This window comes from Anser brachyrhynchus, assembly GCF_964034855.1.
Source record: "Anser brachyrhynchus genome assembly, chromosome: 1".
Classification (NCBI taxonomy): domain Eukaryota; kingdom Metazoa; phylum Chordata; class Aves; order Anseriformes; family Anatidae; genus Anser; species Anser brachyrhynchus.
Genome location: NC_137694.1, coordinates 78668249 through 78695868, shown reverse-complemented (window position 1 = coordinate 78695868; position 27620 = coordinate 78668249). Strand labels below are relative to the sequence as shown.

The window sequence follows — 27620 nt, the reverse complement described above, 5'->3', positions numbered from 1 at the left end:
TACAGGTACAGCAGACTGGAGATTAAGGCAATCAACATCGTGACTAGCAACTATTAAGCAGGTCCAATACTTATACCAATTTTAGTTTAACACACTCTGGTCAGATTTGTCGATATCTCAACCCTTCGGGCCCCACGTTGGGCGCCAAAAAGACTGTTGTGGTTTAACCCAGCTGGCAGCTAAACACCACACAGCCGTTCGCTCACCCTCCCCCCTCCCTCTCTGGGATGGGGGAGAGAAACGGGAAAGTGAAGCCTGTGAGTTGAGATAAAGACAGTTTATTAAGACAGGAAAATAATAATAACAATAATAATAATAATAGTGATAATGGTAATAGTATTAACAATAATAATGTGTAAGAAAACAAGTGATGCACAATGCAATTGCTCACCACCCGCTGACCGATGCCCAGCCTATTCCCGAGCAGCCGGCCCCCCCACCCCGGCCAGCCACCCCTATATATTGTTTAGCATGACGTCAGATGGTATGGAATACCCCTTTGGCCAGTTTGGGTCAGCTGTCCTGGGTCTGTCCCCTCCCAGCTCCTGCTGCACCCCCAGCCTGCTCGCTGGCAGGACAGAGCAAGAAGCCGAAAAGTCCTTGGCCTGGTGTAAACACTGCTCTGCAACAATTAAAACATCAGCATGTTATCAGCGCTCTTCTCATCCTAATCCAAAACATAGCACCCTACCAGCTACTATGAGCTACTTAACTCTGTCCTAACTGGAACCAGGACAGTGGGCTAAAAGGTAGAGAACTAGGCTGCAGATAGCTAGGGCAACGATTAGGGCGTGGTCGTGGAATTCAACGAGTTCTTCTATGATGGGTGATGAGGCGTCTTGGAATCCTAGTTGGGAGTGGTTGGCCACATGAGATGTACAGGATTTTTACCTGTGATTTAGTCTTGACAAGGCTATGTAATTGGTTTACTAACGTCTCATAAGAAAGAAGCATGAGCGGTTAATGCAGTTGGCTTGAAATCAGCATGTGAGGGTTCGATTCCTTCCTTTCTTGTACTTGGACGAAGGCCGGTTCCTCGAAAGTATGGTATGGGGGAGGGCAGCCGTGGATTCATTCAACGTTTGTGGTAGTTAGTTCTGGTTGTAGGACTTTTCGTTTGGCCGAAAAGGCTTCTCAGATGATGAATATTAGTATGATTACGGCTACTATTGAGATTAGGGAGCCGATGGAGGAAATGGTGTTTCATAGTGTGTAGGCGTCGGGATAGTCCGAGTATCGTCGGGGTATTCCTGCTAGGCCTAGGAAGTGCTGGGGGAAGAACGTTAGGTTTACTCTTGTAAATATTACCCCGAAGTGGGCTTTTGCTCATGTTTGGTGTAGGGTAAACCCAGTGAGTAGTGGGAATCAGTGAGTAAATCCTGCTAGAATGGCAAAGACGGCGCCTATGGATAGGACGTAGTGGAAGTGGGCAACTACGTAGTACGTGTCGTGCAGGGCGATGTCTAGGGAAGAGTTTGCAAGAACGATTCCTGTTAATCCTCCGATGGTAAATAGGAAGATAAATCCTAGAGCTCATAGTATTGGGGGGGGTCTCATTTGATTGTTCCTCCGTGCAGGGTGGCTAGTCAGCTAAATACTTTGATTCCGGTAGGGATGGCAATGATTATAGTGGCTGATGTAAAGTAGGCTCGGGTATCAACGTCTATTCCTACTGTAAACATGTGGTGAGCTCAGACGATGAATCCTAGGAAGCCGATGGATAGTATGGCTCAGACTATTCCCATGTAGCCGAAGGGCTCCTTTTTGCCTGAGTAGTACGTGACTACGTGTGAGATGATTCCGAACCCCGGTAGGATCAGAATATAGACTTCTGGGTGTCCGAAGAATCAGAATAGGTGTTGGTACAGGATTGGGTCTCCTCCTCCAGCGGGGTCGAAGAATGTGGTGTTTAGGTTTCGATCAGTTAGTAATATTGTAATACCGGCGGCGAGTACGGGGAGTGATAGAAGGAGTAGGATGGCGGTAATTAGTACGGATCAGACAAATAGTGGGGTTTGGTATTGTGAGAGTGCGGGGGGTTTTATGTTGATGGCTGTGGTGATAAAGTTGATGGCCCCAAGGATGGAGGAGATACCGGCTAAGTGGAGTGAGAAGATAGCCAGGTCTACTGAAGCTCCGGCGTGGGCAAGGTCACCTGCTAGGGGAGGGTAGACAGTTCAGCCTGTGCCGGCGCCAGCTTCTACAGTGGATGAGGCTAGTAGGAGGAGGAATGATGGGGGGAGGAGTCAAAAGCTTATGTTGTTTATTCGCGGGAATGCTATGTCGGGGGCACCGATTATGAGGGGGACTAATCAGTTGCCGAATCCTCCGATCATGATGGGTATGACTATAAAGAAGCTTATTACAAAGGCGTGAGCGGTAACGATTACATTGCAAATTTGGTCGTCGCCTAGGAGAGTTCCTGGTTGTCCTAGTTCTGCGCGGATTAATAGGCTGAGTGCGGTGCCGACTATTCCTGCTCATGCCCCGAAGATGAGGTACAGGGTGCCAATATCCTTATGGTTAGTGGAAAATAGTCATCGGTTGATGAAGGTGACGGGTAAGATGGCTGAGTGTTGAAGCGTTAGGCTGTAGTCCTTTTTACAGAGGTTTAATTCCTCTTCTTATCGGCTCTGTAGTGAAATTCATGTTGAGTTGCAAGCTCATCGATGCGCACTAGGGTGCGTCAGGGTCTTTGTAGGCAGAAGCCAATTGGTTTAGGCATTTAGCTGTTAACTAGAGTTTTGTGGGATCGAAGCCCATCTGTCTAGGGAGGCTTTAGCTTAATTAAAGCGTCTGACTTGCATTCAGAAGATACAGGTTAATATTCTGTAAGTCTTAATGTGCAGAAACTAAGAGGGTTTAACTCTTATTTAAGGCTTTGAAGGCCTTCGGTTTGGGGTGTTATCCTAAGTTTCTAGACAATGGCATGTATTATTGGGGACAGGGGAAGTAAGAGGATTGATAGTGAGGCAAGGACCGCAGTAGGTGTGCTTGGGGCTTTGCTAGTGTATCATTGTTTTATGTGGTTAGAGGAGTTGGGGGGAAGGGTAATTGTTGAGTGGTATGCGAGGCGTAGGTAGAAGAAGAGGCTGAGCAGTGATAGCATGGCAATTGCCATGGCTGCTGGTGTTATTTCCTGTTTAGTTAGTTCTTGGATGATAAGTCACTTTGGTATAAAGCCTGTTAATGGGGGGAGGCCTGCTAGGGATAAAAGTACTAGTATTAGGGTGGCGTTTAGCACTGGGGTTTTTGTTCATGAGGTTGTGATCATGGATAGGTTAAGGGCTTTGATTTTGTTAAGGGCTAGGAATACGGCTGATGTTATGATTGTGTATAGGTAGAAGGTAAGTAAGGCCAATTTGGGGCTGTAAACTAGGATGATGGCGATTCAGCCTAAGTGGGAGATGGATGAGAAGGCTAGGATTTTGCGTGTTTGTGTTTGGTTCAGTCCTATTCAGCCTCCTAGTGCTGTTGAGGCTAGGGCCATGGCGGTGAGTAGAGCTGGGTCGAGGGATTTGGATGTTAGTAGGAGCAGGGTTAGTGGGGGGAATTTTATGAGGGTCGAGAGTAGCAGGGCTGTTATTAGTGGCGATCCTTGTAGTACTTCTGGGAATCAGAAGTGAAATGGCACTAGGCCCAGTTTAATAGCGATTGCTGCTGTCAGTAGTAGACAGGAGGTTGGGTGGTTTATTTGTGTGATGTCTCATTGGCCGGTGACTCAGGCATTGGTTATGCTAGAGAATAGGACCAGGGCGGAAGCAGCTGCTTGGGTTAGGAAGTATTTCGTTGCGGCTTCTACTGCTCGTGGGTGGTGGGATTTGGCAATTAGGGGAATGATGGCTAGTGCGTTGATCTCCAGTCCTGTCCAGGCCAGAACTCAGTGGTTGCTGGAAATTGTGATTGTGGTGCCCAAGATGAGGCTGAAGGTTATGATTGGGGTCGCGTAAGGGTTCATTAGTAGAGGAGGGGGTTAAACCATCATTTTCGGGGTATGGGCCCGATAGCTTGATTAGCTGACTCTACTAGAAAATAATATAAGGGAAGTATGGAGAATTTTGATTTCTCTTGTGTGGGTTCAATTCCTACTTTTCTAAGGTCAACAGGAAATGAGAGGGCTGTTATACCTCTATGTTCACTTTATCATAGTGACCCTTTGTAGTTCAGGCACATTTCCTTATGTAAGGAGGTAGGCCTGCATAGCAGATAGGTATGCTGATGTGTCAGAGGCACAGAGCTAGTGTGAGGGGTAGGAAGTTTTTTCATAGTAGGTGCATTAGTTGGTCATATCGGAATCGTGGGTATGAAGCTCGGACCCATAAGAAACCAGAAGATAGTAGGAGGACTTTTGTGGCTAGGATGACGGGGAATAGTTCTGTGGGTGGCCCTAGGGCGCTTGGGTTTAGGAATATGATGGCTGTAAGTGTATTTATTAGCATAATGTTCGCATATTCAGCTAGGAAGAATAAGGCGAAGGGTCCTGCGGCGTATTCAACGTTAAACCCTGAGACTAGCTCAGATTCACCCTCTGTGAGGTCAAAAGGAGCTCGGTTTGTCTCTGCTAGGGTGGATACGTATCATATTATTGCTAGGGGTCATGAGGAGAAAATGAAGTATAGAGGCTCCTGTGCGATGGCAAAGGAGCTGAGTGTGTAGCTTCCGCTTAGTATGATTATTGATAGCAGGATTATGGCCAGTGTCACTTCGTATGAAATGGTCTGTGCTACTGCCCGTAGGGCTCCGATTAGTGCGTATTTTGAGTTCGAGGCTCAGCCTGATCATAGGACTGAGTAGACGGCTAGGCTTGACATGGCTATTAGGAAGAGAACTCCGAGGTTTAGATCTGCTAGGGGAAATGGGAGTGGTAGTGGTGCTCAAGTGGTGAGGGCTAGGACAAGGGCTAGTATTGGTATCAGAATGAATAGAAGTGGGGAAGAGGTAGAGGGTCGGATGGGCTCTTTGGTAAATAGTTTCAGTCCGTCCGCAAATGGTTGAAGTAGGCCAAAAGGCCCGACAACGTTAGGGCCTTTGCGGGATTGTATGTAGCTTAGGATTTTCCGTTCTACTAGGGTTAGGAAGGCTACGGCAATCAGGATTGGGATGATGTATAGGAGGGATATAATGAGGCAGCTTAGTGTTGTTATTTGAATCATGGGTGAAGCTAGGGAGAGGATTTGAACCTCTGGGGAAAGGGCTTAAGCCTTCTGCACTTGCCGGGCTCTGCCACTCTAGCTGGTCCTTTTCTAGGATTGAAAGTGGTGGGGGAAGGCCCTCTTCACGGTTTAGTTGGTTTCACTGCTTAGAGGGGGGGGGCGTGCTTGTGGTATTGGCCCCACTTTCCCGGTCCTTTCGTACTGGGGAGAGTGTGTCATAGATAGAAACCGACCTGGATTGCTCCGGTCTGAACTCAGATCACGTAGGACTGTTAATCGTTGAACAAACGAACCCTTAATAGCGGCTGCACCATTAGGATGTCCTGATCCAACATCGAGGTCGTAAACCCCCCTGTCGATATGGGCTCTTGAGGGGGATTGCGCTGTTATCCCTGGGGTAGCTTGGTCCATTAATCAATTATATTGGGTCTGGTCACTGTTAGCACTTTGAGGGGTAGCTCTAGGTAAAGAGGTATGGTCTTGTTTTTGGAGGATTTGTTCTCCTCCAAGGTCGCCCCAACCGAAAAATATCGACCAGGCTCTGCGATGGTAGTGGCCCCAGTGGGGTTGATTGAGGATTCGCGGTGGTCGTTGATTTTTAAGTTCCACAGGGTCTTCTCGTCTTATGTTCACATCCCCGCTTTTGCACGGGGAGATCAATTTCACTGATTATCTGTGAGAGACAGTTAAGACCTCGTTTAGCCATTCATACAAGTCTCGATTTATGGGACAATTGATTGCGCTACCTTTGCACGGTTAGGATACCGCGGCCGTTAAACCTAAGTCACCGGGCAGGCATCACCTTCAATACTTGTTTAATTTGCTGAAGGCTATGTTTTTGGTAAACAGTCGGGCCTTATTAATTTGCCGAGTTCCTTTCACAGATTTTAATCGCTCTTATAGGCGCTCCTGAGTCGGGTTAACAGGGTTAGTTAATACGTGGTCTTGTAGGGGTTTTTGTATCTGTCTAGGTCTGTTAATAATGTTTCTATGTAAGCTTGCGCCGTTAGAGGGGTGTGGCCCTGAGTTACTTATTTTAGCATTAATTCTCCTATATTCATAGGTTGACCTGTTTGTGATAAGGGAATCATCTTATTTTGGTATTTTTAGGTGGTGGAGCTTTGACGCACTCTTTTTTGATGGCTGCTTTAGGGCCCACGGTAGGATCAGTAGTAAGAATTATCCGCTAGTCGAGGTTGTGTCCTTTTTTAATGGAGCTGTCCCTCCATTAAATAGCTCTTAATCATCTCATTAGGGTTCAGGATGTCCGGTAGGGAGGATTAAGGGGGAACTTAGATTCGTTTCACAGGTAACCAGCTATCACCCAGCTCGGTTGGCTTTTCACCTCTACTGACAAGTCATCCCACTCTTTTGCAACAGAGACGGGTTCGCTCTCTTTAACTGCTTGAAAGTAGCTCGCTTGGGTTTCGGGGGGGCAAACTTTAGTTCACTTTGCTTGGTTGTTCTCGCTAAACCATGATGCAAAAGGTACAAGGGTTGATCTTTGCTGTCTGTCGCTTTGATTGTTTCACTGCTATTTCATCTTTCCCTTACGGTACTGGGGTCTCTATCGCGTCTAAGTGTCTTTTCTATCGCCTATACTAAGACTGTAAAATGCTTTAGTTTAATTAGTTTAGTAAATTCTTTAGTTTTGGTGTACTATTTGTGTGGTTGAGCTAGAGGGGGGGCTTCAAGACGATCTGGTCTAGTAGATATCTTTCAGGTGTAAGCTGAGTGCTTTGGTGTTATAGCTACGTCTTGATATTCTAAGTACACCTTCCGGTACACTTACCTTGTTACGACTTACCTCATCTTCAGCGTATTTATGGTATTAGTTATGTGGGATGTGGCTTTTGAGGAGGGTGACGGGCGGTATGTACGTGCCCCAGGGCCGGCTTAAAGTAGGCTCTATTGTCCCACTTTACTGCTAAATCCGCCTTCCAGAAGTGGTTTCACGCTTCTTTCCGTGTGCCCTATGAATGGGGAATGTAGCCCATTTCTTCCACTCCATAGGCTATACCTTGACCTGTCTTATTAGCGGGGTGCTATTGTGTCCACTGTTGTGCTCTCATTCGAGGTGGGCTGGCGACGGCGGTATGTAGGCTGTGTTGGCAAGGGGTGGTTGGGTTAATCGGGGATTATCGATTGTAGAACAGGCTCCTCTAGGTGGGTTTGGGGCACCGCCAAGTCCTTAGAGTTTTAAGCGTTTGTGCTCGTAGTTCTCTGGCGGATACTTCGGTAAAGTAAGTATCAAGATTTAGGGCCAGGCATAGTGGGGTATCTAATCCCAGTTTGGGCCCTGGCTTTCGTGGGTTTAAATCAGTCGTTAGTTCCTAAGATCATCTTAATGGTGTGTTTAGGTGCATCTTGGGCTTATGACAGCTCAGTTGCATTTTGATCTTAGTTAGCTAGGATAGGCATTTTACCACTCTTTACGCCGTGTCAATAGGACGGTTGATTTGGGTTTCTTGTATGACCGCGGTGGCTGGCACAAGATTTACCAACCCTTGAAGTTAGGCTGTTGCTATAACTAAGTCAAGTTTGCACTCATTGCTTAATGTTAATTACTGCTGAATACCCGTGGGGGCGTGGCTTAGCGAGGCGTCTTGGGCTACTACTTGGGTGTGCCTGATACCCGCTCCTCAAGGCCTGTATGGGGGTAGGTGGTCGAGGGCGTTTACACTGGGGCGCGGATACTTGCATGTATATATTTAGCAAAAACCAACCGTAAGGTTAGGACTAAGTCTTTTGTCCGCAGGCATGTTTTATGCCATCTTGGCAACTTCAGTGCCATGCTTTGTGTTAAGCTATGTGGACGGGGGTGTGGTTAGCTGATAGTTGAGTGGTGAGTGAGAGTGAAGTATATGAAATTATTGCTTGTGTTTACTATTTTTAGTACTGGAGTTTCTCTAATAAGTTTAAGTTATTTTGTATGTGTTTGTGTGTATATGTACATCGTTCCGATGATGTCATGGAAGGGATGATTAATGGAGTTTTAGAGGTAGTTTGCTGGGATTGGGCGATGAAGGTTTATGCTACATGGTGGTTAGCGAAAGTTTACTGGTTTAGTTTGTGAAGCGCAGGGGTTGCGCTTAATGATTTGTTGTTTTGTGCTATGTCCAACGAGCATTCATCCAATAGCCCCATTTAACCCGGAGGGTGGAGGTAACATTAACTGAATGTGGTCAAAGTGCATCAGTGTCAGGATGATTCCCCATATACGCCAACCGTCTCATCGAGGGACCCTTGAAATATAGGATAGGCCGTGAGGCAGGTGTGTCCAGGCTTAGATTGTGGGACCCCCGAGATCACTGGGAATAGCCACCTGTGAGGTAACCCCGGAAAAAATAAGAGGAACCAGAGGCGCCAAAAAGCTGGAACATGCCGCGATTACGCATTGAGAAGGTGAAAGTACTCACAGATGCCACTTTGAAGGGCAAGGAGGGGTGAGTGAACCCAATGGATGGCCCTGACCGAGGAACCAGAGGCGCAAAAATGTGAGGAGGGCGAGGGGTTTAGGGGGAACGTATGGGCCTGAAGCTAGTCATACCGGACATTATGTGCAACGGGTTGCTGATTTCACGTGAGGAGTACGATTAATAAATCCGTCTGATACGAACTGCATGAGATATGTGGTGGAGAGTTGTTGTTGGAGCATGTCCTGTGAGCATTCATTAAAATGGGGTCTTGTTATGCGCTTGAGTGGAGTTGTATTGGGTGTTGTGGGGTATGGTCCTAGAACATTCATGCCGGGTGGTTTGGTAGGAGTGTGTTTAAGGGTTTAATGGCCGTGTACATGTATGGGTTTAGCACCTGCTTATAAGATAGTCCGTATATAATGTATATTACTGGTACTATAGTATGTATGTATATGGGGTATATAAATTTATGCACGAATATGCATAACCAAATACCCCCGCCTCGGGGGGGGAGGGGGGGGGGGTTAAGCATAATGGCATAGATGGGGTAGAATTATTGGGGGCTTGCGGTTAGTTCCTGTAGTTGAGAACAATGGCGGCTTTTCGAGCCGCAGGCCTCGGGTAGTGTCCGGGCAGGAATAATGACTTATTTTATGGTTTTTTTAGGGATTTGCTTTGCGGTGGGTGTTTTGGGTGTGGCGTCGAATCCTTCGCCGTATTATGGGGTTGTTGGTTTGGTGTTAGCGTCTGTGGCGGGGTGCGGGTGGTTGCTGGGCCTTGGGGTTTCGTTCGTGGCTTTAGTGCTGTTTATGGTGTATTTGGGGGGTATGCTGGTGGTGTTTGTTTATTCAGTAGCTTTAGCAGCGGAGCCTTTCCCTGGGGCTTGGGGGGATTGACGGGTGATTGGATGTGCAGTAGCGTTTGTGGCAATTGTTTTTGGGGGGTTGGTGTTTGGGGGGTTTATGGGGGCTTGGAAGTTCGGGGTTTCTACTGTGAATAATGTTGGGGTGTTTGTTGTTCGGTCGGATTTTAGTGGAGTTTCCATGTTTTATTCACATGGGGCAGGGATGTTTTTAGTGGCGGGTTGGGGGCTGTTGTTGACTTTGTTTATTGTATTGGAGCTTGTGCAGGGGTTGTCGCGGGGTGCTATTCGGGCGGTTTAGGGGTTAGGGTCAGAGAATAGTTTATTGAAAATGCCAGCTTTGGGAGCTGGAGATAAAGGTTTGAGTCCTTTTTTTCTGAGTTTGGGGTACTCTAAGAAGTGGTAAGTCTTCAATCTTTGGTTTACAAGACCAATGTTTTTATAAACTATTAGAGTATTTAGCAGTTGAGTATTTTGTTTTCTAGGGCGCTTGCGGCGGGGAGGAGAAATAGGAGGATAGTGAAGTAGGCGATTGAAGCGAGTTGGCCGATGATGATGAATGGGTGTTCGACGGGTTGGCTTCCTACTCATGTTAGGACGAGGAGGTCGGCGACTAGTACTCAGAATAGGAGCTGGGAGAGTGGTCGGAATGTTATTGCTCGTTGTTTTGATTTGTGCAGGAATGGGATTAGGAATAGGATCAGTACGGAGGCGGCCAGTGCTAATACGCCTCCTAGTTTATTTGGGATTGAACGTAGGATGGCGTAGGCGAATAGGAAGTATCATTCTGGCTTGATGTGTGGTGGGGTTACTAGTGGGTTTGCTGGGGTGAAGGTTTCTGGGTCTCCCAGGAGGTTAACCGCTCATGCTTCTTTCTTATGAGACGTTAGTAAACCAATTACATAGCCTTGTCAAGACTAAATCACAGGTAAAAATCCTGTACATCTCATGTGGCCAACCACTCCCAACTAGGATTCCAAGACGCCTCATCACCCATCATAGAAGAACTCGTTGAATTCCACGACCACGCCCTAATCGTTGCCCTAGCTATCTGCAGCCTAGTTCTCTACCTTTTAGCCCACATACTAACAGAAAAACTCTCGTCCAATGCTGTAGACGCCCAAGAAGTAGAGCTGATCTGGACAATCCTACCTGCTATCGTCCTGGTACTCCTCGCCCTCCCATCCCTACAAATCCTCTACATAATGGACGAAATCGACGAACCAGACCTCACCCTAAAAGCCATCGGCCACCAATGATACTGAAGCTACGAATACACAGACTTCAAAGACCTATCATTCGACTCCTACATAGTGCCCACCCCAGACTTACCCAACGGCCACTTCCGACTGCTAGAAGTTGACCACCGCGTAGTTATCCCAATAGAATCCCCCATCCGCGTAATCATTACTGCAGGAGACGTACTCCACTCCTGAGCAGTCCCAACGCTCGGAGTTAAAGCAGACGCAATCCCAGGCCGACTAAACCAAACTTCATTCATTACCACCCGGCCTGGGATTTTTTACGGACAATGCTCAGAAATTTGCGGGGCTAATCACAGCTACATACCCATTGTAGTAGAATCAACCCCACTCCCACATTTCGAGGCCTGATCGTCCCTTCTATCATCATCCTAATCATTAAGAAGCTATGCAACAGCACTAGCCTTTTAAGCTAGCCAAAGAGGGACTTCCCCCTCCTTAATGATATGCCACAGCTTAACCCCGCACCATGATTTTCAATCATAATTATAACCTGATTAACCCTAGCACTCCTCATCCAACCAAAACTACTAGCCTTCACCACAACCAACCCCCCATCAAATAAGACCTCCCTCACTACCAAACCCACACCATGATCCTGACCATGAACCTAAGCTTCTGTGACCAATTTTCCAGCCCCAATCTATTTGGCATCCCCTTAATTCTACTATCCCTACTCTTCCCAGCCCTACTATTCCCGTCCCCAAACAACCGATGAATCAACAACCGCCTTTCTACTATCCAAACATGACTCCTTCACCTAATCACAAAACAACTAATAGTCCCACTCAACAAAAATGGCCACAAATGAGCCATAATATTTACATCCCTAATAATCATACTTCTTACAATCAACCTTCTAGGCCTCCTTCCATATACATTCACCCCAACCACCCAACTATCTATGAACATAGCCCTAGCCTTCCCACTATGGCTCGCCACACTACTAACAGGCATGTTTAACCATGTACGTGCCCCAGGGCCGGCTTAAAGTAGGCTCTATTGTCCCACTTTACTGCTAAATCCGCCTTCCAGAAGTGGTTTCACGCTTCTTTCCGTGTGCCCTATGAATAGGGAATGTAGCCCATTTCTTCCACTCCATAGGCTATACCTTGACCTGTCTTATTAGCGGGGTGCTATTGTGTCCACTGTTGTGCTCTCATTCGAGGTGGGCTGGCGACGGCGGTATGTAGGCTGTGTTGGCAAGGGGTGGTTGGGTTAATCGGGGATTATCGATTGTAGAACAGGCTCCTCTAGGTGGGTTTGGGGCACCGCCAAGTCCTTAGAGTTTTAAGCGTTTGTGCTCGTAGTTCTCTGGCGGATACTTCGGTAAAGTAAGTATCAAGATTTAGGGCCAGGCATAGTGGGGTATCTAATCCCAGTTTGGGCCCTGGCTTTCGTGGGTTTAAATCAGTCGTTAGTTCCTAAGATCATCTTAATGGTGTGTTTAGGTGCATCTTGGGCTTATGACAGCTCAGTTGCATTTTGATCTTAGTTAGCTAGGATAGGCATTTTACCACTCCTTACGCCGTGTCAATAGGACGGTTGATTTGGGTTTCTTGTATGACCGCGGTGGCTGGCACAAGATTTACCAACCCTTGAAGTTAGGCTGTTGCTATAACTAAGTCAAGTTTGCACTCATTGCTTAATGTTAATTACTGCTGAATACCCGTGGGGGCGTGGCTTAGCGAGGCGTCTTGGGCTACTACTTGGGTGTGCCTGATACCCGCTCCTCAAGGCCTGTATGGGGGTAGGTGGTCGAGGGCGTTTACACTGGGGCGCGGATACTTGCATGTATATATTTAGCAAAAACCAACCGTAAGGTTAGGACTAAGTCTTTTGTCCGCAGGCATGTTTTATGCCATCTTGGCAACTTCAGTGCCATGCTTTGTGTTAAGCTATGTGGACGGGGGTGTGGTTAGCTGATAGTTGAGTGGTGAGTGAGAGTGAAGTATATGAAATTATTGCTTGTGTTTACTATTTTTAGTACTGGAGTTTCTCTAAGTCCTAGGACTAGGAGGAAATGGTGTTTCATAGTGTGTAGGCGTCGGGATAGTCCGAGTATCGTCGGGGTATTCCTGCTAGGCCTAGGAAGTGCTGGGGGAAGAACGTTAGGTTTACTCCTGTAAATATTACCCCGAAGTGGGCTTTTGCTCATGTTTGGTGTAGGGTAAACCCAGTGAGTAGTGGGAATCAGTGAGTAAATCCTGCTAGAATGGCAAAGACGGCGCCTATGGATAGGACGTAGTGGAAGTGGGCAACTACGTAGTACGTGTCGTGCAGGGCGATGTCTAGGGAAGAGTTTGCAAGAACGATTCCTGTTAATCCTCCGATGGTAAATAGGAAGATAAATCCTAGAGCTCATAGTATTGGGGGGGGTCTCATTTGATTGTTCCTCCGTGCAGGGTGGCTAGTCAGCTAAATACTTTGATTCCGGTAGGGATGGCAATGATTATAGTGGCTGATGTAAAGTAGGCTCGGGTATCAACGTCTATTCCTACTGTAAACATGTGGTGAGCTCAGACGATGAATCCTAGGAAGCCGATGGATAGTATGGCTCAGACTATTCCCATGTAGCCGAAGGGCTCCTTTTTGCCTGAGTAGTACGTGACTACGTGTGAGATGATTCCGAACCCCGGTAGGATCAGAATATAGACTTCTGGGTGTCCGAAGAATCAGAATAGGTGTTGGTACAGGATTGGGTCTCCTCCTCCAGCGGGGTCGAAGAATGTGGTGTTTAGGTTTCGATCAGTTAGTAATATTGTAATACCGGCGGCGAGTACGGGGAGTGATAGAAGGAGTAGGATGGCGGTAATTAGTACGGATCAGACAAATAGTGGGGTTTGGTATTGTGAGAGTGCGGGGGGTTTTATGTTGATGGCTGTGGTGATAAAGTTGATGGCCCCAAGGATGGAGGAGATACCGGCTAAGTGGAGTGAGAAGATAGCCAGGTCTACTGAAGCTCCGGCGTGGGCAAGGTTACCTGCTAGGGGAGGGTAGACAGTTCAGCCTGTGCCGGCGCCAGCTTCTACAGTGGATGAGGCTAGTAGGAGGAGGAATGATGGGGGGAGGAGTCAAAAGCTTATGTTGTTTATTCGCGGGAATGCTATGTCGGGGGCACCGATTATGAGGGGGACTAATCAGTTGCCGAATCCTCCGATCATGATGGGTATGACTATAAAGAAGCTTATTACAAAGGCGTGAGCGGTAACGATTACATTGTAAATTTGGTCGTCGCCTAGGAGAGTTCCTGGTTGTCCTAGTTCTGCGCGGATTAATAGGCTGAGTGCGGTGCCGACTATTCCTGCTCATGCCCCGAAGATGAGGTACAGGGTGCCAATATCCTTATGGTTAGTGGAAAATAGTCATCGGTTGATGAAGGTGACGGGTAAGATGGCTGAGTGTTGAAGCGTTAGGCTGTAGTCCTTTTTACAGAGGTTTAATTCCTCTTCTTATCGGCTCTGTAGTGAAATTCATGTTGAGTTGCAAGCTCATCGATGCGCACTAGGGTGCGTCAGGGTCTTTGTAGGCAGAAGCCAATTGGTTTAGGCATTTAGCTGTTAACTAGAGTTTTGTGGGATCGAAGCCCATCTGTCTAGGGAGGCTTTAGCTTAATTAAAGCGTCTGACTTGCATTCAGAAGATACAGGTTAATATTCTGTAAGTCTTAATGTGCAGAAACTAAGAGGGTTTAACTCTTATTTAAGGCTTTGAAGGCCTTCGGTTTGGGGTGTTATCCTAAGTTTCTAGACAATGGCATGTATTATTGGGGACAGGGGAAGTAAGAGGATTGATAGTGAGGCAAGGACCGCAGTAGGTGTGCTTGGGGCTTTGCTAGTGTATCATTGTTTTATGTGGTTAGAGGAGTTGGGGGGAAGGGTAATTGTTGAGTGGTATGCGAGGCGTAGGTAGAAGAAGAGGCTGAGCAGTGATAGCATGGCAATTGCCATGGCTGCTGGTGTTATTTCCTGTTTAGTTAGTTCTTGGATGATAAGTCACTTTGGTATAAAGCCTGTTAATGGGGGGAGGCCTGCTAGGGATAAAAGTACTAGTATTAGGGTGGCGTTTAGCACTGGGGTTTTTGTTCATGAGGTTGTGATCATGGATAGGTTAAGGGCTTTGATTTTGTTAAGGGCTAGGAATACGGCTGATGTTATGATTGTGTATAGGTAGAAGGTAAGTAAGGCCAATTTGGGGCTGTAAACTAGGATGATGGCGATTCAGCCTAAGTGGGAGATGGACGAGAAGGCTAGGATTTTGCGTGTTTGTGTTTGGTTCAGTCCTATTCAGCCTCCTAGTGCTGTTGAGGCTAGGGCCATGGCGGTGAGTAGAGCTGGGTCGAGGGATTTGGATGTTAGTAGGAGCAGGGTTAGTGGGGGGAATTTTATGAGGGTCGAGAGTAGCAGGGCTGTTATTAGTGGCGATCCTTGTAGTACTTCTGGGAATCAGAAGTGAAATGGCACTAGGCCCAGTTTAATAGCGATTGCTGCTGTCAGTAGTAGACAGGAGGTTGGGTGGTTTATTTGTGTGATGTCTCATTGGCCGGTGACTCAGGCATTGGTTATGCTAGAGAATAGGACCAGGGCGGAAGCAGCTGCTTGGGTTAGGAAGTATTTCGTTGCGGCTTCTACTGCTCGTGGGTGGTGGGATTTGGCAATTAGGGGAATGATGGCTAGTGCGTTGATCTCCAGTCCTGTCCAGGCCAGAACTCAGTGGTTGCTGGAAATTGTGATTGTGGTGCCCAAGATGAGGCTGAAGGTTATGATTGGGGTCGCGTAAGGGTTCATTAGTAGAGGAGGGGGTTAAACCATCATTTTCGGGGTATGGGCCCGATAGCTTGATTAGCTGACTCTACTAGAAAATAATATAAGGGAAGTATGGAGAATTTTGATTTCTCTTGTGTGGGTTCAATTCCTACTTTTCTAAGGTCAACAGGAAATGAGAGGGCTGTTATACCTCTATGTTCACTTTATCATAGTGACCCTTTGTAGTTCAGGCACATTTCCTTATGTAAGGAGGTAGGCCTGCATAGCAGATAGGTATGCTGATGTGTCAGAGGCACAGAGCTAGTGTGAGGGGTAGGAAGTTTTTTCATAGTAGGTGCATTAGTTGGTCATATCGGAATCGTGGGTATGAAGCTCGGACCCATAAGAAACCAGAAGATAGTAGGAGGACTTTTGTGGCTAGGATGACGGGGAATAGTTCTGTGGGTGGCCCTAGGGCGCTTGGGTTTAGGAATATGATGGCTGTAAGTGTATTTATTAGCATAATGTTCGCATATTCAGCTAGGAAGAATAAGGCGAAGGGTCCTGCGGCGTATTCAACGTTAAACCCTGAGACTAGCTCAGATTCACCCTCTGTGAGGTCAAAAGGAGCTCGGTTTGTCTCTGCTAGGATGGATACGTATCATATTATTGCTAGGGGTCATGAGGAGAAAATGAAGTATAGAGGCTCCTGTGCGATGGCAAAGGAGCTGAGTGTGTAGCTTCCGCTTAGTATGATTATTGATAGCAGGATTATGGCCAGTGTCACTTCGTATGAAATGGTCTGTGCTACTGCCCGTAGGGCTCCGATTAGTGCGTATTTTGAGTTCGAGGCTCAGCCTGATCATAGGACTGAGTAGACGGCTAGGCTTGACATGGCTATTAGGAAGAGAACTCCGAGGTTTAGATCTGCTAGGGGAAATGGGAGTGGTAGTGGTGCTCAAGTGGTGAGGGCTAGGACAAGGGCTAGTATTGGTATCAGAATGAATAGAAGTGGGGAAGAGGTAGAGGGTCGGATGGGCTCTTTGGTAAATAGTTTCAGTCCGTCCGCAAATGGTTGAAGTAGGCCAAAAGGCCCGACAACGTTAGGGCCTTTGCGGGATTGTATGTAGCTTAGGATTTTCCGTTCTACTAGGGTTAGGAAGGCTACGGCAATCAGGATTGGGATGATGTATAGGAGGGATATAACGAGGCAGCTTAGTGTTGTTATTTGAATCATGGGTGAAGCTAGGGAGAGGATTTGAACCTCTGGGGAAAGGGCTTAAGCCTTCTGCACTTGCCGGGCTCTGCCACTCTAGCTGGTCCTTTTCTAGGATTGAAAGTGGTGGGGGAAGGCCCTCTTCACGGTTTAGTTGGTTTCACTGCTTAGAGGGGGGGGGCGTGCTTGTGGTATTGGCCCCACTTTCCCGGTCCTTTCGTACTGGGGAGAGTGTGTCATAGATAGAAACCGACCTGGATTGCTCCGGTCTGAACTCAGATCACGTAGGACTGTTAATCGTTGAACAAACGAACCCTTAATAGCGGCTGCACCATTAGGATGTCCTGATCCAACATCGAGGTCGTAAACCCCCCTGTCGATATGGGCTCTTGAGGGGGATTGCGCTGTTATCCCTGGGGTAGCTTGGTCCATTAATCAATTATATTGGGTCTGGTCACTGTTAGCACTTTGAGGGGTAGCTCTAGGTAAAGAGGTATGGTCTTGTTTTTGGAGGATTTGTTCTCCTCCAAGGTCGCCCCAACCGAAAAATATCGACCAGGCTCTGCGATGGTAGTGGCCCCAGTGGGGTTGATTGAGGATTCGCGGTGGTCGTTGATTTTTAAGTTCCACAGGGTCTTCTCGTCTTATGTTCACATCCCCGCTTTTGCACGGGGAGATCAATTTCACTGATTATCTGTGAGAGACAGTTAAGACCTCGTTTAGCCATTCATACAAGTCTCGATTTATGGGACAATTGATTGCGCTACCTTTGCACGGTTAGGATACCGCGGCCGTTAAACCTAAGTCACCGGGCAGGCATCACCTTCAATACTTGTTTAATTTGCTGAAGGCTATGTTTTTGGTAAACAGTCGGGCCTTATTAATTTGCCGAGTTCCTTTCACAGATTTTAATCGCTCTTATAGGCGCTCCTGAGTCGGGTTAACAGGGTTAGTTAATACGTGGTCTTGTAGGGGTTTTTGTATCTGTCTAGGTCTGTTAATAATGTTTCTATGTAAGCTTGCGCCGTTAGAGGGGTGTGGCCCTGTACATGAGGGGCCTAGGATGATTCCTAGGATTGTTATGAGGATGGCAGCGGTTTTGGTGATAAGGGGTATGGTTATTGGGGGGGTTTTGGTTGGTGTGATGAAAGAGGTAATGATTATTCCTGCTGTAATGCTGCCTAGGGCGAGTCGGGTTAGGGGGGCGGTGATTAGTGGGTTGTTTTCGTTTATTGATACTATTGGGGGGATTCGGGTTTGTCCAGCTTGGACTAGGATGGTTATGCGGATGCTGTAGGTTGCGGTGAATGCTGTGGCTATAAGGGTTAGGAGTAGGGCTCAAGTATTTAGGTATGATGTGTTTAAGCTTTCGATGATGAGGTCTTTTGAGTAGAATCCGGCTAGGAATGGGGTTCCTATCAGCGCCAGGTTTCCGATGGTTAGGCAGGAAGTAGTGACTGGGAGTATTTTCTGTAGGCCTCCTATCTTTCGGATATCTTGTTCTCCGTTTAGGTTGTGGATGATAGACCCTGAGCATAGGAATAGTATGGCTTTAAAGAAGGCATGGGTTGAGATGTGTAGGAAGGCTAGTTGTGGGAGGTTTAGTCCGATAGTGACTATTATTAGTCCTAGTTGGCTGGATGTTGAGAAAGCAATGATTTTTTTGATGTCATTTTGGGTTAGGGCGCATGTGGCAGCGAATAGGGTTGATAGAGCACCTAGGCATAGGCAGGCAGTTAGGGCTGTCTGGTTGGTGGCTAGCAGGGGGTGCATGCGGATGAGCAGGAAGATTCCGGCTACTACTATGGTACTGGAGTGCGGTAGGGCTGATACTGGGGTGGGGCCTTCTATTGCTGCGGGCAGTCATGGGTGGAGTCCAAATTGGGCGGATTTTCCTGCGGCTGCGAGGATTAATCCTATGAGGGGGAGGATTGGGGTTTGGTGGGGGTGTACGGCTTGTTGGATCTCTCAGGTGTTGAATGTTGAAGCTAGTCATGCTATGCTCAGGATCAGTCCGATGTCTCCGATTCGGTTGTAGATTACGGCTCGTAGGGCGGCGGTGTTGGCATCTGCTCGGCCTTGTCATCAGCCGATGAGAAGGAAGGACATGATTCGTACTCCTTCCCAGCCTACGAATAGGAGGAATATGTTGTTTGCGGTTGTTAGGAGGAGTATGGCGACTAGGAATGTCAGTAGGTAGGTGAAAAATTTTGTTACGTATGGCTCTGAGGCCATGTATCATATGGCGAATTGTAGGATTGATCATGTTACAAATAGGGCGATTGGAAGAAATGTTATTGAGTATTGGTCTATTTTTAGGCTCAGGGGGATTTTAAAGTTTATAATGAATTTTCACTCCCAGTGGCAGGTGACAGATTCTACTCCCGAGTAGATGAATGCGGTTGTAGGGGCTAGGCTAATTAGGAATGCGGTTTTAACAGCGCGGGTGGTGGCTTGTGGGGTGTTTTTAAAGTTTTTAAATAGAAATGGCAGGATGATTGGGGTTAGGAGGATTGTCAGCGTGAGTAGTGTGAGGGAGTTGATTAGTAGTGTGGGGTTCACTACTTTTACTTGGATTTGCACCAAGATGGGTGGTTCCTAAGACCAGTGGATTGCTGTTATCCTTTAAAAGTAAGGGGGCTGAGGTTTTAGGCTCAGATGTAAGAGTTAGCAGCTCTTGTTGGTTAAACCCTCCCCTCGGCAGGTAAGAAGGTTTGAACTTCTATTCTTAGAATCACAGTCTAATGTTTGGTTTAAACTATACTTGCATGAGGGGATTCCGGAGATCAGTTCGGGTTTGAGGATTAGGAGGAATATTGGGATAATGTGGAGTGTTATGAGCAGGTGTTCTCGCGTGGTTGAGTTTTGCATAGATGTGATGTGGGAGGGGATTGAGCCTCGTTGGGTCATTAGTAGTATGAATAAGGTGTAGGAGGCGGTTAGTAGGGTTGCGATTCCTGTTAGGATGATCGTGAAGGCAGATCAGTTGAATAAGGTGATTATAATGGTTAGCTCTGCTATGAGGTTTGTTGTTGGGGGTAAGGCTATGTTTGTTAGATTGGCCAGCAATCATCAGGTAGCTATGAGTGGTAGGAGAGGTTGTAGGCCTCGTGTGAGTAGTAGAATTCGGCTGTGCGTACGTTCATAGTTTGTGTTGGCTAGGCAGAATAGTATGGAGGAAGTTAGTCCATGGGAAATTATTAGGATCATTGCCCCTGAGAATGATCAGTGGGTTTGGATTATTCCTGCGGCGATAACTAGGCCTATGTGGCTAACGGATGAATAAGCGATTAGTGATTTTAGGTCTGTCTGTCGTAGGCAGATTGAGCTAGTCATTAGGGCGCCTCATAGGGCCAGGGTTAGGAAGGGGTAGTGCAGGAGGTTGGACAGTGGGCCCATAAATAGAGTGACTCGTATAATTCCGTATCCTCCTAGCTTTAGTAGTAGGGCGGCGAGGAGTATTGAGCCTGCGATGGGTGCTTCTACGTGGGCTTTTGGCAGTCAGAGGTGTAGGCCGTATAGTGGGGCTTTTACTATGAATGCTATGAGCAGTGCTAGACCTGATAGTATTCCTGTCCATGAGGTGGATAGGGTTGGGTGGGTTAGTTGTAGGGTTGGCAGGTGCAGGGTGCCAATTTTCACGTATAGGTGTATGATTGTGATTAGCAGGGGTAGAGAGCTTACTGGCGTGTAGAATAGCAGGTAGATGCCAGCGCTTAGGCGTTCTGGTTGGTTCCCCCATCGGGTGATTAAGATTAGGGTGGGAATGAGGGTTGCTTCAAATGAGATGTAAAATAGTGCTAGTTCTGTGGTGGAAAAGGCTAGTAGGATGAATGGCTGGACTGCGACTAAGGTTGAGATAAAGATTCGTTTGCGTTGTAGGGGTTCTTCTTGCAGGTGGTTTTGGCTTGCTATGATTATGAGTGGGAGTAGTCAGCAGGATAGTACTAGGAGGGGGGATGAGATTTGGTCAATTCCTGTTCAGTTGGATAAAAATTTGTAGGGGTAGTAGGTTGGGATTAATCACTGTAGGCTTAGGGCAGCGATTAGGAGGCTGTATAAGGTGGTGTTAGTCCATAGAAATTTTGGTGGAGACAGCAGGGCTGTTGGAAGAAGTATGATTGTGGGTAGGATGATTTTTAGCATTGCAGGAGGTTTAGGTTGTGTAGATGGTCAGAGCCATGTGTGCGGGTGGAGGCTACTAGGATGGCCAGGCCTGTGCCCGCCTCACACGCTGAGAAGGTTAGCATGAGAATTGGTACCATGGTGAATGAGGAGACTTGGTTTTCGATGGATCATATTGATAGGCCTACGAATATCGATAATATTATGCTTTCAAGGCATAGTAGGGCGGATACTAGGTGGGTTCGGTGGAAGGCTAGCCCTAGTCCGCTGAAAATGAAGGCTGAGTAGAAGCTTAAATGTAGGGGCGACATAAGAAAGTTACAGGGTTGGCTGTAATCTGCTGGGTCGAAACCAGCTATCTTTTTGGTTAGACTAACTTTCTGTTATTCTGCTCATTCTAGGCCCCCTTGAATTCACTCGTAGGCCAGTCCGAGTGTTAGGAGAAGGAGGATCACTACAGTTCAGGTGAGGGTCATTAGGGGGGATTGGAGTTGGACGGCTCATGGCAGGGGGAGTAGGAGGGCGATTTCTAGGTCGAATAGGACGAACAGGATGGCTACTGAGGAAGAATCGGACTGAGAATGGTAATCGAGCAGATCCAAGTGGGTCGAATCCACATTCGTACGGTGAGAGTTTCTCTGAGTCGGGGTTTATTTGGGCGAGTCAGAAGTTTAATGCGGTTAGGGCGGCGCTTAGGATTGATGATAGGGCGAATATGAACATGAGTGCGTTCATTGCTCTCCTCTGGGTTTATACCAGATTCTAGAGATTGGAAGTCAATTGTAATTAATATACTAGAAGAGCAAGATCCTCATCAGTAGATGGTTATGTAGAGGAATAGTCAGATGACGTCTACGAAGTGTCAGTATCAGGCTGCTGCCTCGAATCCGAAGTGGTGGTCTGATGTAAAGTGGAACTTGATCAGTCGGAAGAGGCAGACGGTCAGGAAGGAGGATCCGATGATTACGTGGAGTCCGTGGAATCCAGTGGCAACGAAGAAGGTAGATCCGTAGACGCTATCAGCGATTGAGAATGGGGCTTCGTGGTATTCTATTGCTTGTAGGGCTGTGAAGTAGAATCCCAAGAGGATCGTTAGGGTTAGGGCGTGGATGGCGTGTTTTCGGTTTCCTTCTGTGATGCTGTGATGGGCTCACGTTACGGTAACGCCTGAGGCTAGTAGGATGGCTGTGTTTAGTAGGGGGACTTCTATCGGGTTGAGTGGTTTAATTCCTGTTGGGGGTCATTGGCCTCCTAGTTCTGGGGTTGGGGCCAGGCTCGAGTGGAAGAACGCTCAGAAGAACCCTAAGAAGAAGAATGCTTCGGATGTGATGAAAAGGATTATGCCGTATCGTAGGCCTTTTTGGACTGTGGGAGTGTGATGGCCTTGGAAGGTGCTTTCTCGTACAATGTCTCGTCATCATTGGAGTATTACTAGGAGTATTGAGATGAGGCCTAGGGTTAGTAGTATGGATGAGTTGTAGTGGAATCACATGATTAATCCTGAGGTTGTGAGTAGGGCGGCGGCTGCCCCGAAGATTGGTCAAGGGCTTGGGTCAACTATGTGGTATGAGTGTGCTTGGTGTGCCATTAGATGTTTTCTTGTAAGTATAGGCTTAGAAGGAGCACGAAGACGTAGGCCTGGATTATGGCTACTGCTACTTCTAGGATGGTTAGGAGTAGTAGGATGATTATTGTTAGGATGGATACTGCAGGAAGGGTGGGTATTAATGCAATGGAGGCTGTAGAGATGAGTTGGATGAGTAAGTGTCCTGCTGTAAGGTTGGCTGTAAGGCGGACTCCGAGGGCTAGGGGGCGGATTAGTAGGCTGGTTGTTTCGATCAGGATTAGTGCGGGGATTAGGGGTGTAGGGGTACCTTCGGGTAATAGGTGGGCTAAAGAGGCTGATGGTTGGTTTCGTAGGCCTGTTAGTAGTGTGGCGAGCCATAGTGGGAAGGCTAGGGCTATGTTCATAGATAGTTGGGTGGTTGGGGTGAATGTATATGGAAGGAGGCCTAAAAGGTTGATTGTAAGAAGTATGATTATTAGGGATGTAAATATTATGGCTCATTTGTGGCCATTTTTGTTGAGTGGGACTATTAGTTGTTTTGTGATTAGGTGAAGGAGTCATGTTTGGATAGTAGAAAGGCGGTTGTTGATTCATCGGTTGTTTGGGGACGGGAATAGTAGGGCTGGGAAGAGTAGGGATAGTAGGATTAAGGGGATGCCAAATAGATTGGGGCTGGAAAATTGGTCAAAGAAGCTTAGGTTCATGGTCAGGATTATGGTGTGGGTTTGGTAGTGAGGGAGGTCTTATTTGATGGGGGGTTGGTTGTGGTGAAGGCTAGTAGTTTTGGTTGGATGAGGAGTGCTAGGGTTAATCAGGTTATAATTATGATTGAAAATCATGGTGCGGGGTTAAGCTGTGGCATATCATTAAGGAGGGGGAAGTCCCTCTTTGGCTAGCTTAAAAGGCTAGTGCTGTTGCATAGCTTCTTAATGATTAGGATGATGATAGAAGGGACGATCAGGCCTCGAAATGTGGGAGTGGGGTTGATTCTACTACAATGGGTATGTAGCTGTGATTAGCCCCGCAAATTTCTGAGCATTGTCCGTAAAAAATCCCAGGCCGGGTGGTAATGAATGAAGTTTGGTTTAGTCGGCCTGGGATTGCGTCTGTTTTAACTCCGAGCGTTGGGACTGCTCAGGAGTGGAGTACGTCTCCTGCAGTAATGATCACGCGGATGGGGGATTCTATTGGGATAACTACGCGGTGGTCAACTTCTAGCAGTCGGAAGTGGCCGTTGGGTAAGTCTGGGGTGGGCACTATGTAGGAGTCGAATGATAGGTCTTTGAAGTCTGTGTATTCGTAGCTTCAGTATCATTGGTGGTCGATGGCTTTTAGGGTGAGGTCTGGTTCATCGATTTTGTCCATTATGTAGAGGATTTGTAGGGATGGGAGGGCGAGGAGTACCAGGACGATAGCAGGTAGGATTGTCCAGATCAGCTCTACTTCTTGGGCGTCTACAGCATTGGACGAGAGTTTTTCTGTTAGTATGTGGGCTAAAAGGTAGAGAACTAGGCTGCAGATAGCTAGGGCAACGATTAGGGCGTGGTCGTGGAATTCAACGAGTTCTTCTATGATGGGTGATGAGGCGTCTTGGAATCCTAGTTGGGAGTGGTTGGCCACATGAGATGTACAGGATTTTTACCTGTGATTTAGTCTTGACAAGGCTATGTAATTGGTTTACTAACGTCTCATAAGAAAGAAGCATGAGCGGTGAATGCAGTTGGCTTGAAACCAGCATGTGAGGGTTCGATTCCTTCCTTTCTTGTACTTGGACGAAGGCCGGTTCCTCGAAAGTATGGTATGGGGGAGGGCAGCCGTGGATTCATTCAACGTTTGTGGTAGTTAGTTCTGGTTGTAGGACTTTTCGTTTGGCCGAAAAGGCTTCTCAGATGATGAATATTAGTATGATTACGGCTACTATTGAGATTAGGGAGCCGATGGAGGAAATGGTGTTTCATAGTGTGTAGGCGTCGGGATAGTCCGAGTATCGTCGGGGTATTCCTGCTAGGCCTAGGAAGTGCTGGGGGAAGAACGTTAGGTTTACTCCTGTAAATATTACCCCGAAGTGGGCTTTTGCTCATGTTTGGTGTAGGGTAAACCCAGTGAGTAGTGGGAATCAGTGAGTAAATCCTGCTAGAATGGCAAAGACGGCGCCTATGGATAGGACGTAGTGGAAGTGGGCAACTACGTAGTACGTGTCGTGCAGGGCGATGTCTAGGGAAGAGTTTGCAAGAACGATTCCTGTTAATCCTCCGATGGTAAATAGGAAGATAAATCCTAGAGCTCATAGTATTGGGGGGGTCTCATTTGATTGTTCCTCCGTGCAGGGTGGCTAGTCAGCTAAATACTTTGATTCCGGTAGGGATGGCAATGATTATAGTGGCTGATGTAAAGTAGGCTTGGGTATCAACGTCTATTCCTACTGTAAACATGTGGTGAGCTCAGACGATGAATCCTAGGAAGCCGATGGATAGTATGGCTCAGACTATTCCCATGTAGCCGAAGGGCTCCTTTTTGCCTGAGTAGTACGTGACTACGTGTGAGATGATTCCGAACCCCGGTAGGATCAGAATATAGACTTCTGGGTGTCCGAAGAATCAGAATAGGTGTTGGTACAGGATTGGGTCTCCTCCTCCAGCGGGGTCGAAGAATGTGGTGTTTAGGTTTCGATCAGTTAGTAATATTGTAATACCGGCGGCGAGTACGGGGAGTGATAGAAGGAGTAGGATGGCGGTAATTAGTACGGATCAGACAAATAGTGGGGTTTGGTATTGTGAGAGTGCGGGGGGTTTTATGTTGATGGCTGTGGTGATAAAGTTGATGGCCCCAAGGATGGAGGAGATACCGGCTAAGTGGAGTGAGAAGATAGCCAGGTCTACTGAAGCTCCGGCGTGGGCAAGGTCACCTGCTAGGGGAGGGTAGACAGTTCAGCCTGTGCCGGCGCCAGCTTCTACAGTGGATGAGGCTAGTAGGAGGAGGAATGATGGGGGGAGGAGTCAAAAGCTTATGTTGTTTATTCGCGGGAATGCTATGTCGGGGGCACCGATTATGAGGGGGACTAATCAGTTGCCGAATCCTCCGATCATGATGGGTATGACTATAAAGAAGATTATTACAAAGGCGTGAGCGGTAACGATTACATTGTAAATTTGGTCGTCGCCTAGGAGAGTTCCTGGTTGTCCTAGTTCTGCGCGGATTAATAGGCTGAGTGCGGTGCCGACTATTCCTGCTCATGCCCCGAAGATGAGGTACAGGGTGCCAATATCCTTATGGTTAGTGGAAAATAGTCATCGGTTGATGAAGGTGACGGGTAAGATGGCTGAGTGTTGAAGCGTTAGGCTGTAGTCCTTTTTACAGAGGTTTAATTCCTCTTCTTATCGGCTCTGTAGTGAAATTCATGTTGAGTTGCAAGCTCATCGATGCGCACTAGGGTGCGTCAGGGTCTTTGTAGGCAGAAGCCAATTGGTTTAGGCATTTAGCTGTTAACTAGAGTTTTGTGGGATCGAAGCCCATCTGTCTAGGGAGGCTTTAGCTTAATTAAAGCGTCTGACTTGCATTCAGAAGATACAGGTTAATATTCTGTAAGTCTTAATGTGCAGAAACTAAGAGGGTTTAACTCTTATTTAAGGCTTTGAAGGCCTTCGGTTTGGGGTGTTATCCTAAGTTTCTAGACAATGGCATGTATTATTGGGGACAGGGGAAGTAAGAGGATTGATAGTGAGGCAAGGACCGCAGTAGGTGTGCTTGGGGCTTTGCTAGTGTATCATTGTTTTATGTGGTTAGAGGAGTTGGGGGGAAGGGTAATTGTTGAGTGGTATGCGAGGCGTAGGTAGAAGAAGAGGCTGAGCAGTGATAGCATGGCAATTGCCATGGCTGCTGGTGTTATTTCCTGTTTAGTTAGTTCTTGGATGATAAGTCACTTTGGTATAAAGCCTGTTAATGGGGGGAGGCCTGCTAGGGATAAAAGTACTGGTATTAGGGTGGCGTTTAGCACTGGGGTTTTTGTTCATGAGGTTGTGATCATGGATAGGTTAAGGGCTTTGATTTTGTTAAGGGCTAGGAATACGGCTGATGTTATGATTGTGTATAGGTAGAAGGTAAGTAAGGCCAATTTGGGGCTGTAAACTAGGATGATGGCGATTCAGCCTAAGTGGGAGATGGACGAGAAGGCTAGGATTTTGCGTGTTTGTGTTTGGTTCAGTCCTATTCAGCCTCCTAGTGCTGTTGAGGCTAGGGCCATGGCGGTGAGTAGAGCTGGGTCGAGGGATTTGGATGTTAGTAGGAGCAGGGTTAGTGGGGGGAATTTTATGAGGGTCGAGAGTAGCAGGGCTGTTATTAGTGGCGATCCTTGTAGTACTTCTGGGAATCAGAAGTGAAATGGCACTAGGCCCAGTTTAATAGCGATTGCTGCTGTCAGTAGTAGACAGGAGGTTGGGTGGTTTATTTGTGTGATGTCTCATTGGCCGGTGACTCAGGCATTGGTTATGCTAGAGAATAGGACCAGGGCGGAAGCAGCTGCTTGGGTTAGGAAGTATTTCGTTGCGGCTTCTACTGCTCGTGGGTGGTGGGATTTGGCAATTAGGGGAATGATGGCTAGTGCGTTGATCTCCAGTCCTGTCCAGGCCAGAACTCAGTGGTTGCTGGAAATTGTGATTGTGGTGCCCAAGATGAGGCTGAAGGTTATGATTGGGGTCGCGTAAGGGTTCATTAGTAGAGGAGGGGGTTAAACCATCATTTTCGGGGTATGGGCCCGATAGCTTGATTAGCTGACTCTACTAGAAAATAATATAAGGGAAGTATGGAGAATTTTGATTTCTCTTGTGTGGGTTCAATTCCTACTTTTCTAAGGTCAACAGGAAATGAGAGGGCTGTTATACCTCTATGTTCACTTTATCATAGTGACCCTTTGTAGTTCAGGCACATTTCCTTATGTAAGGAGGTAGGCCTGCATAGCAGATAGGTATGCTGATGTGTCAGAGGCACAGAGCTAGTGTGAGGGGTAGGAAGTTTTTTCATAGTAGGTGCATTAGTTGGTCATATCGGAATCGTGGGTATGAAGCTCGGACCCATAAGAAACCAGAAGATAGTAGGAGGACTTTTGTGGCTAGGATGACGGGGAATAGTTCTGTGGGTGGCCCTAGGGCGCTTGGGTTTAGGAATATGATGGCTGTAAGTGTATTTATTAGCATAATGTTCGCATATTCAGCTAGGAAGAATAAGGCGAAGGGTCCTGCGGCGTATTCAACGTTAAACCCTGAGACTAGCTCAGATT

At 47.2% G+C, this 27620-nt stretch overlaps 2 long non-coding RNA genes across 5 annotated transcripts in view; one reads left to right on the top strand and one right to left on the bottom strand.

Moving 5' to 3' along the window:
- Positions 1 to 27620, bottom strand: part of LOC308187504 — a 535540-nt gene that overhangs the window by 220813 nt on the left and 287107 nt on the right. The window lies entirely within an intron of this gene.
- The window catches only part of LOC308187503, a 43321-nt gene continuing 18115 nt past the window's right edge, over positions 2415 to 27620 (top strand). Inside the window, exon 1 of the long non-coding RNA XR_013944734.1 lies at positions 2415 to 10288. This is a non-coding gene — a long non-coding RNA (uncharacterized lncRNA). The remainder of the gene's footprint in view (positions 10289 to 27620) is intronic.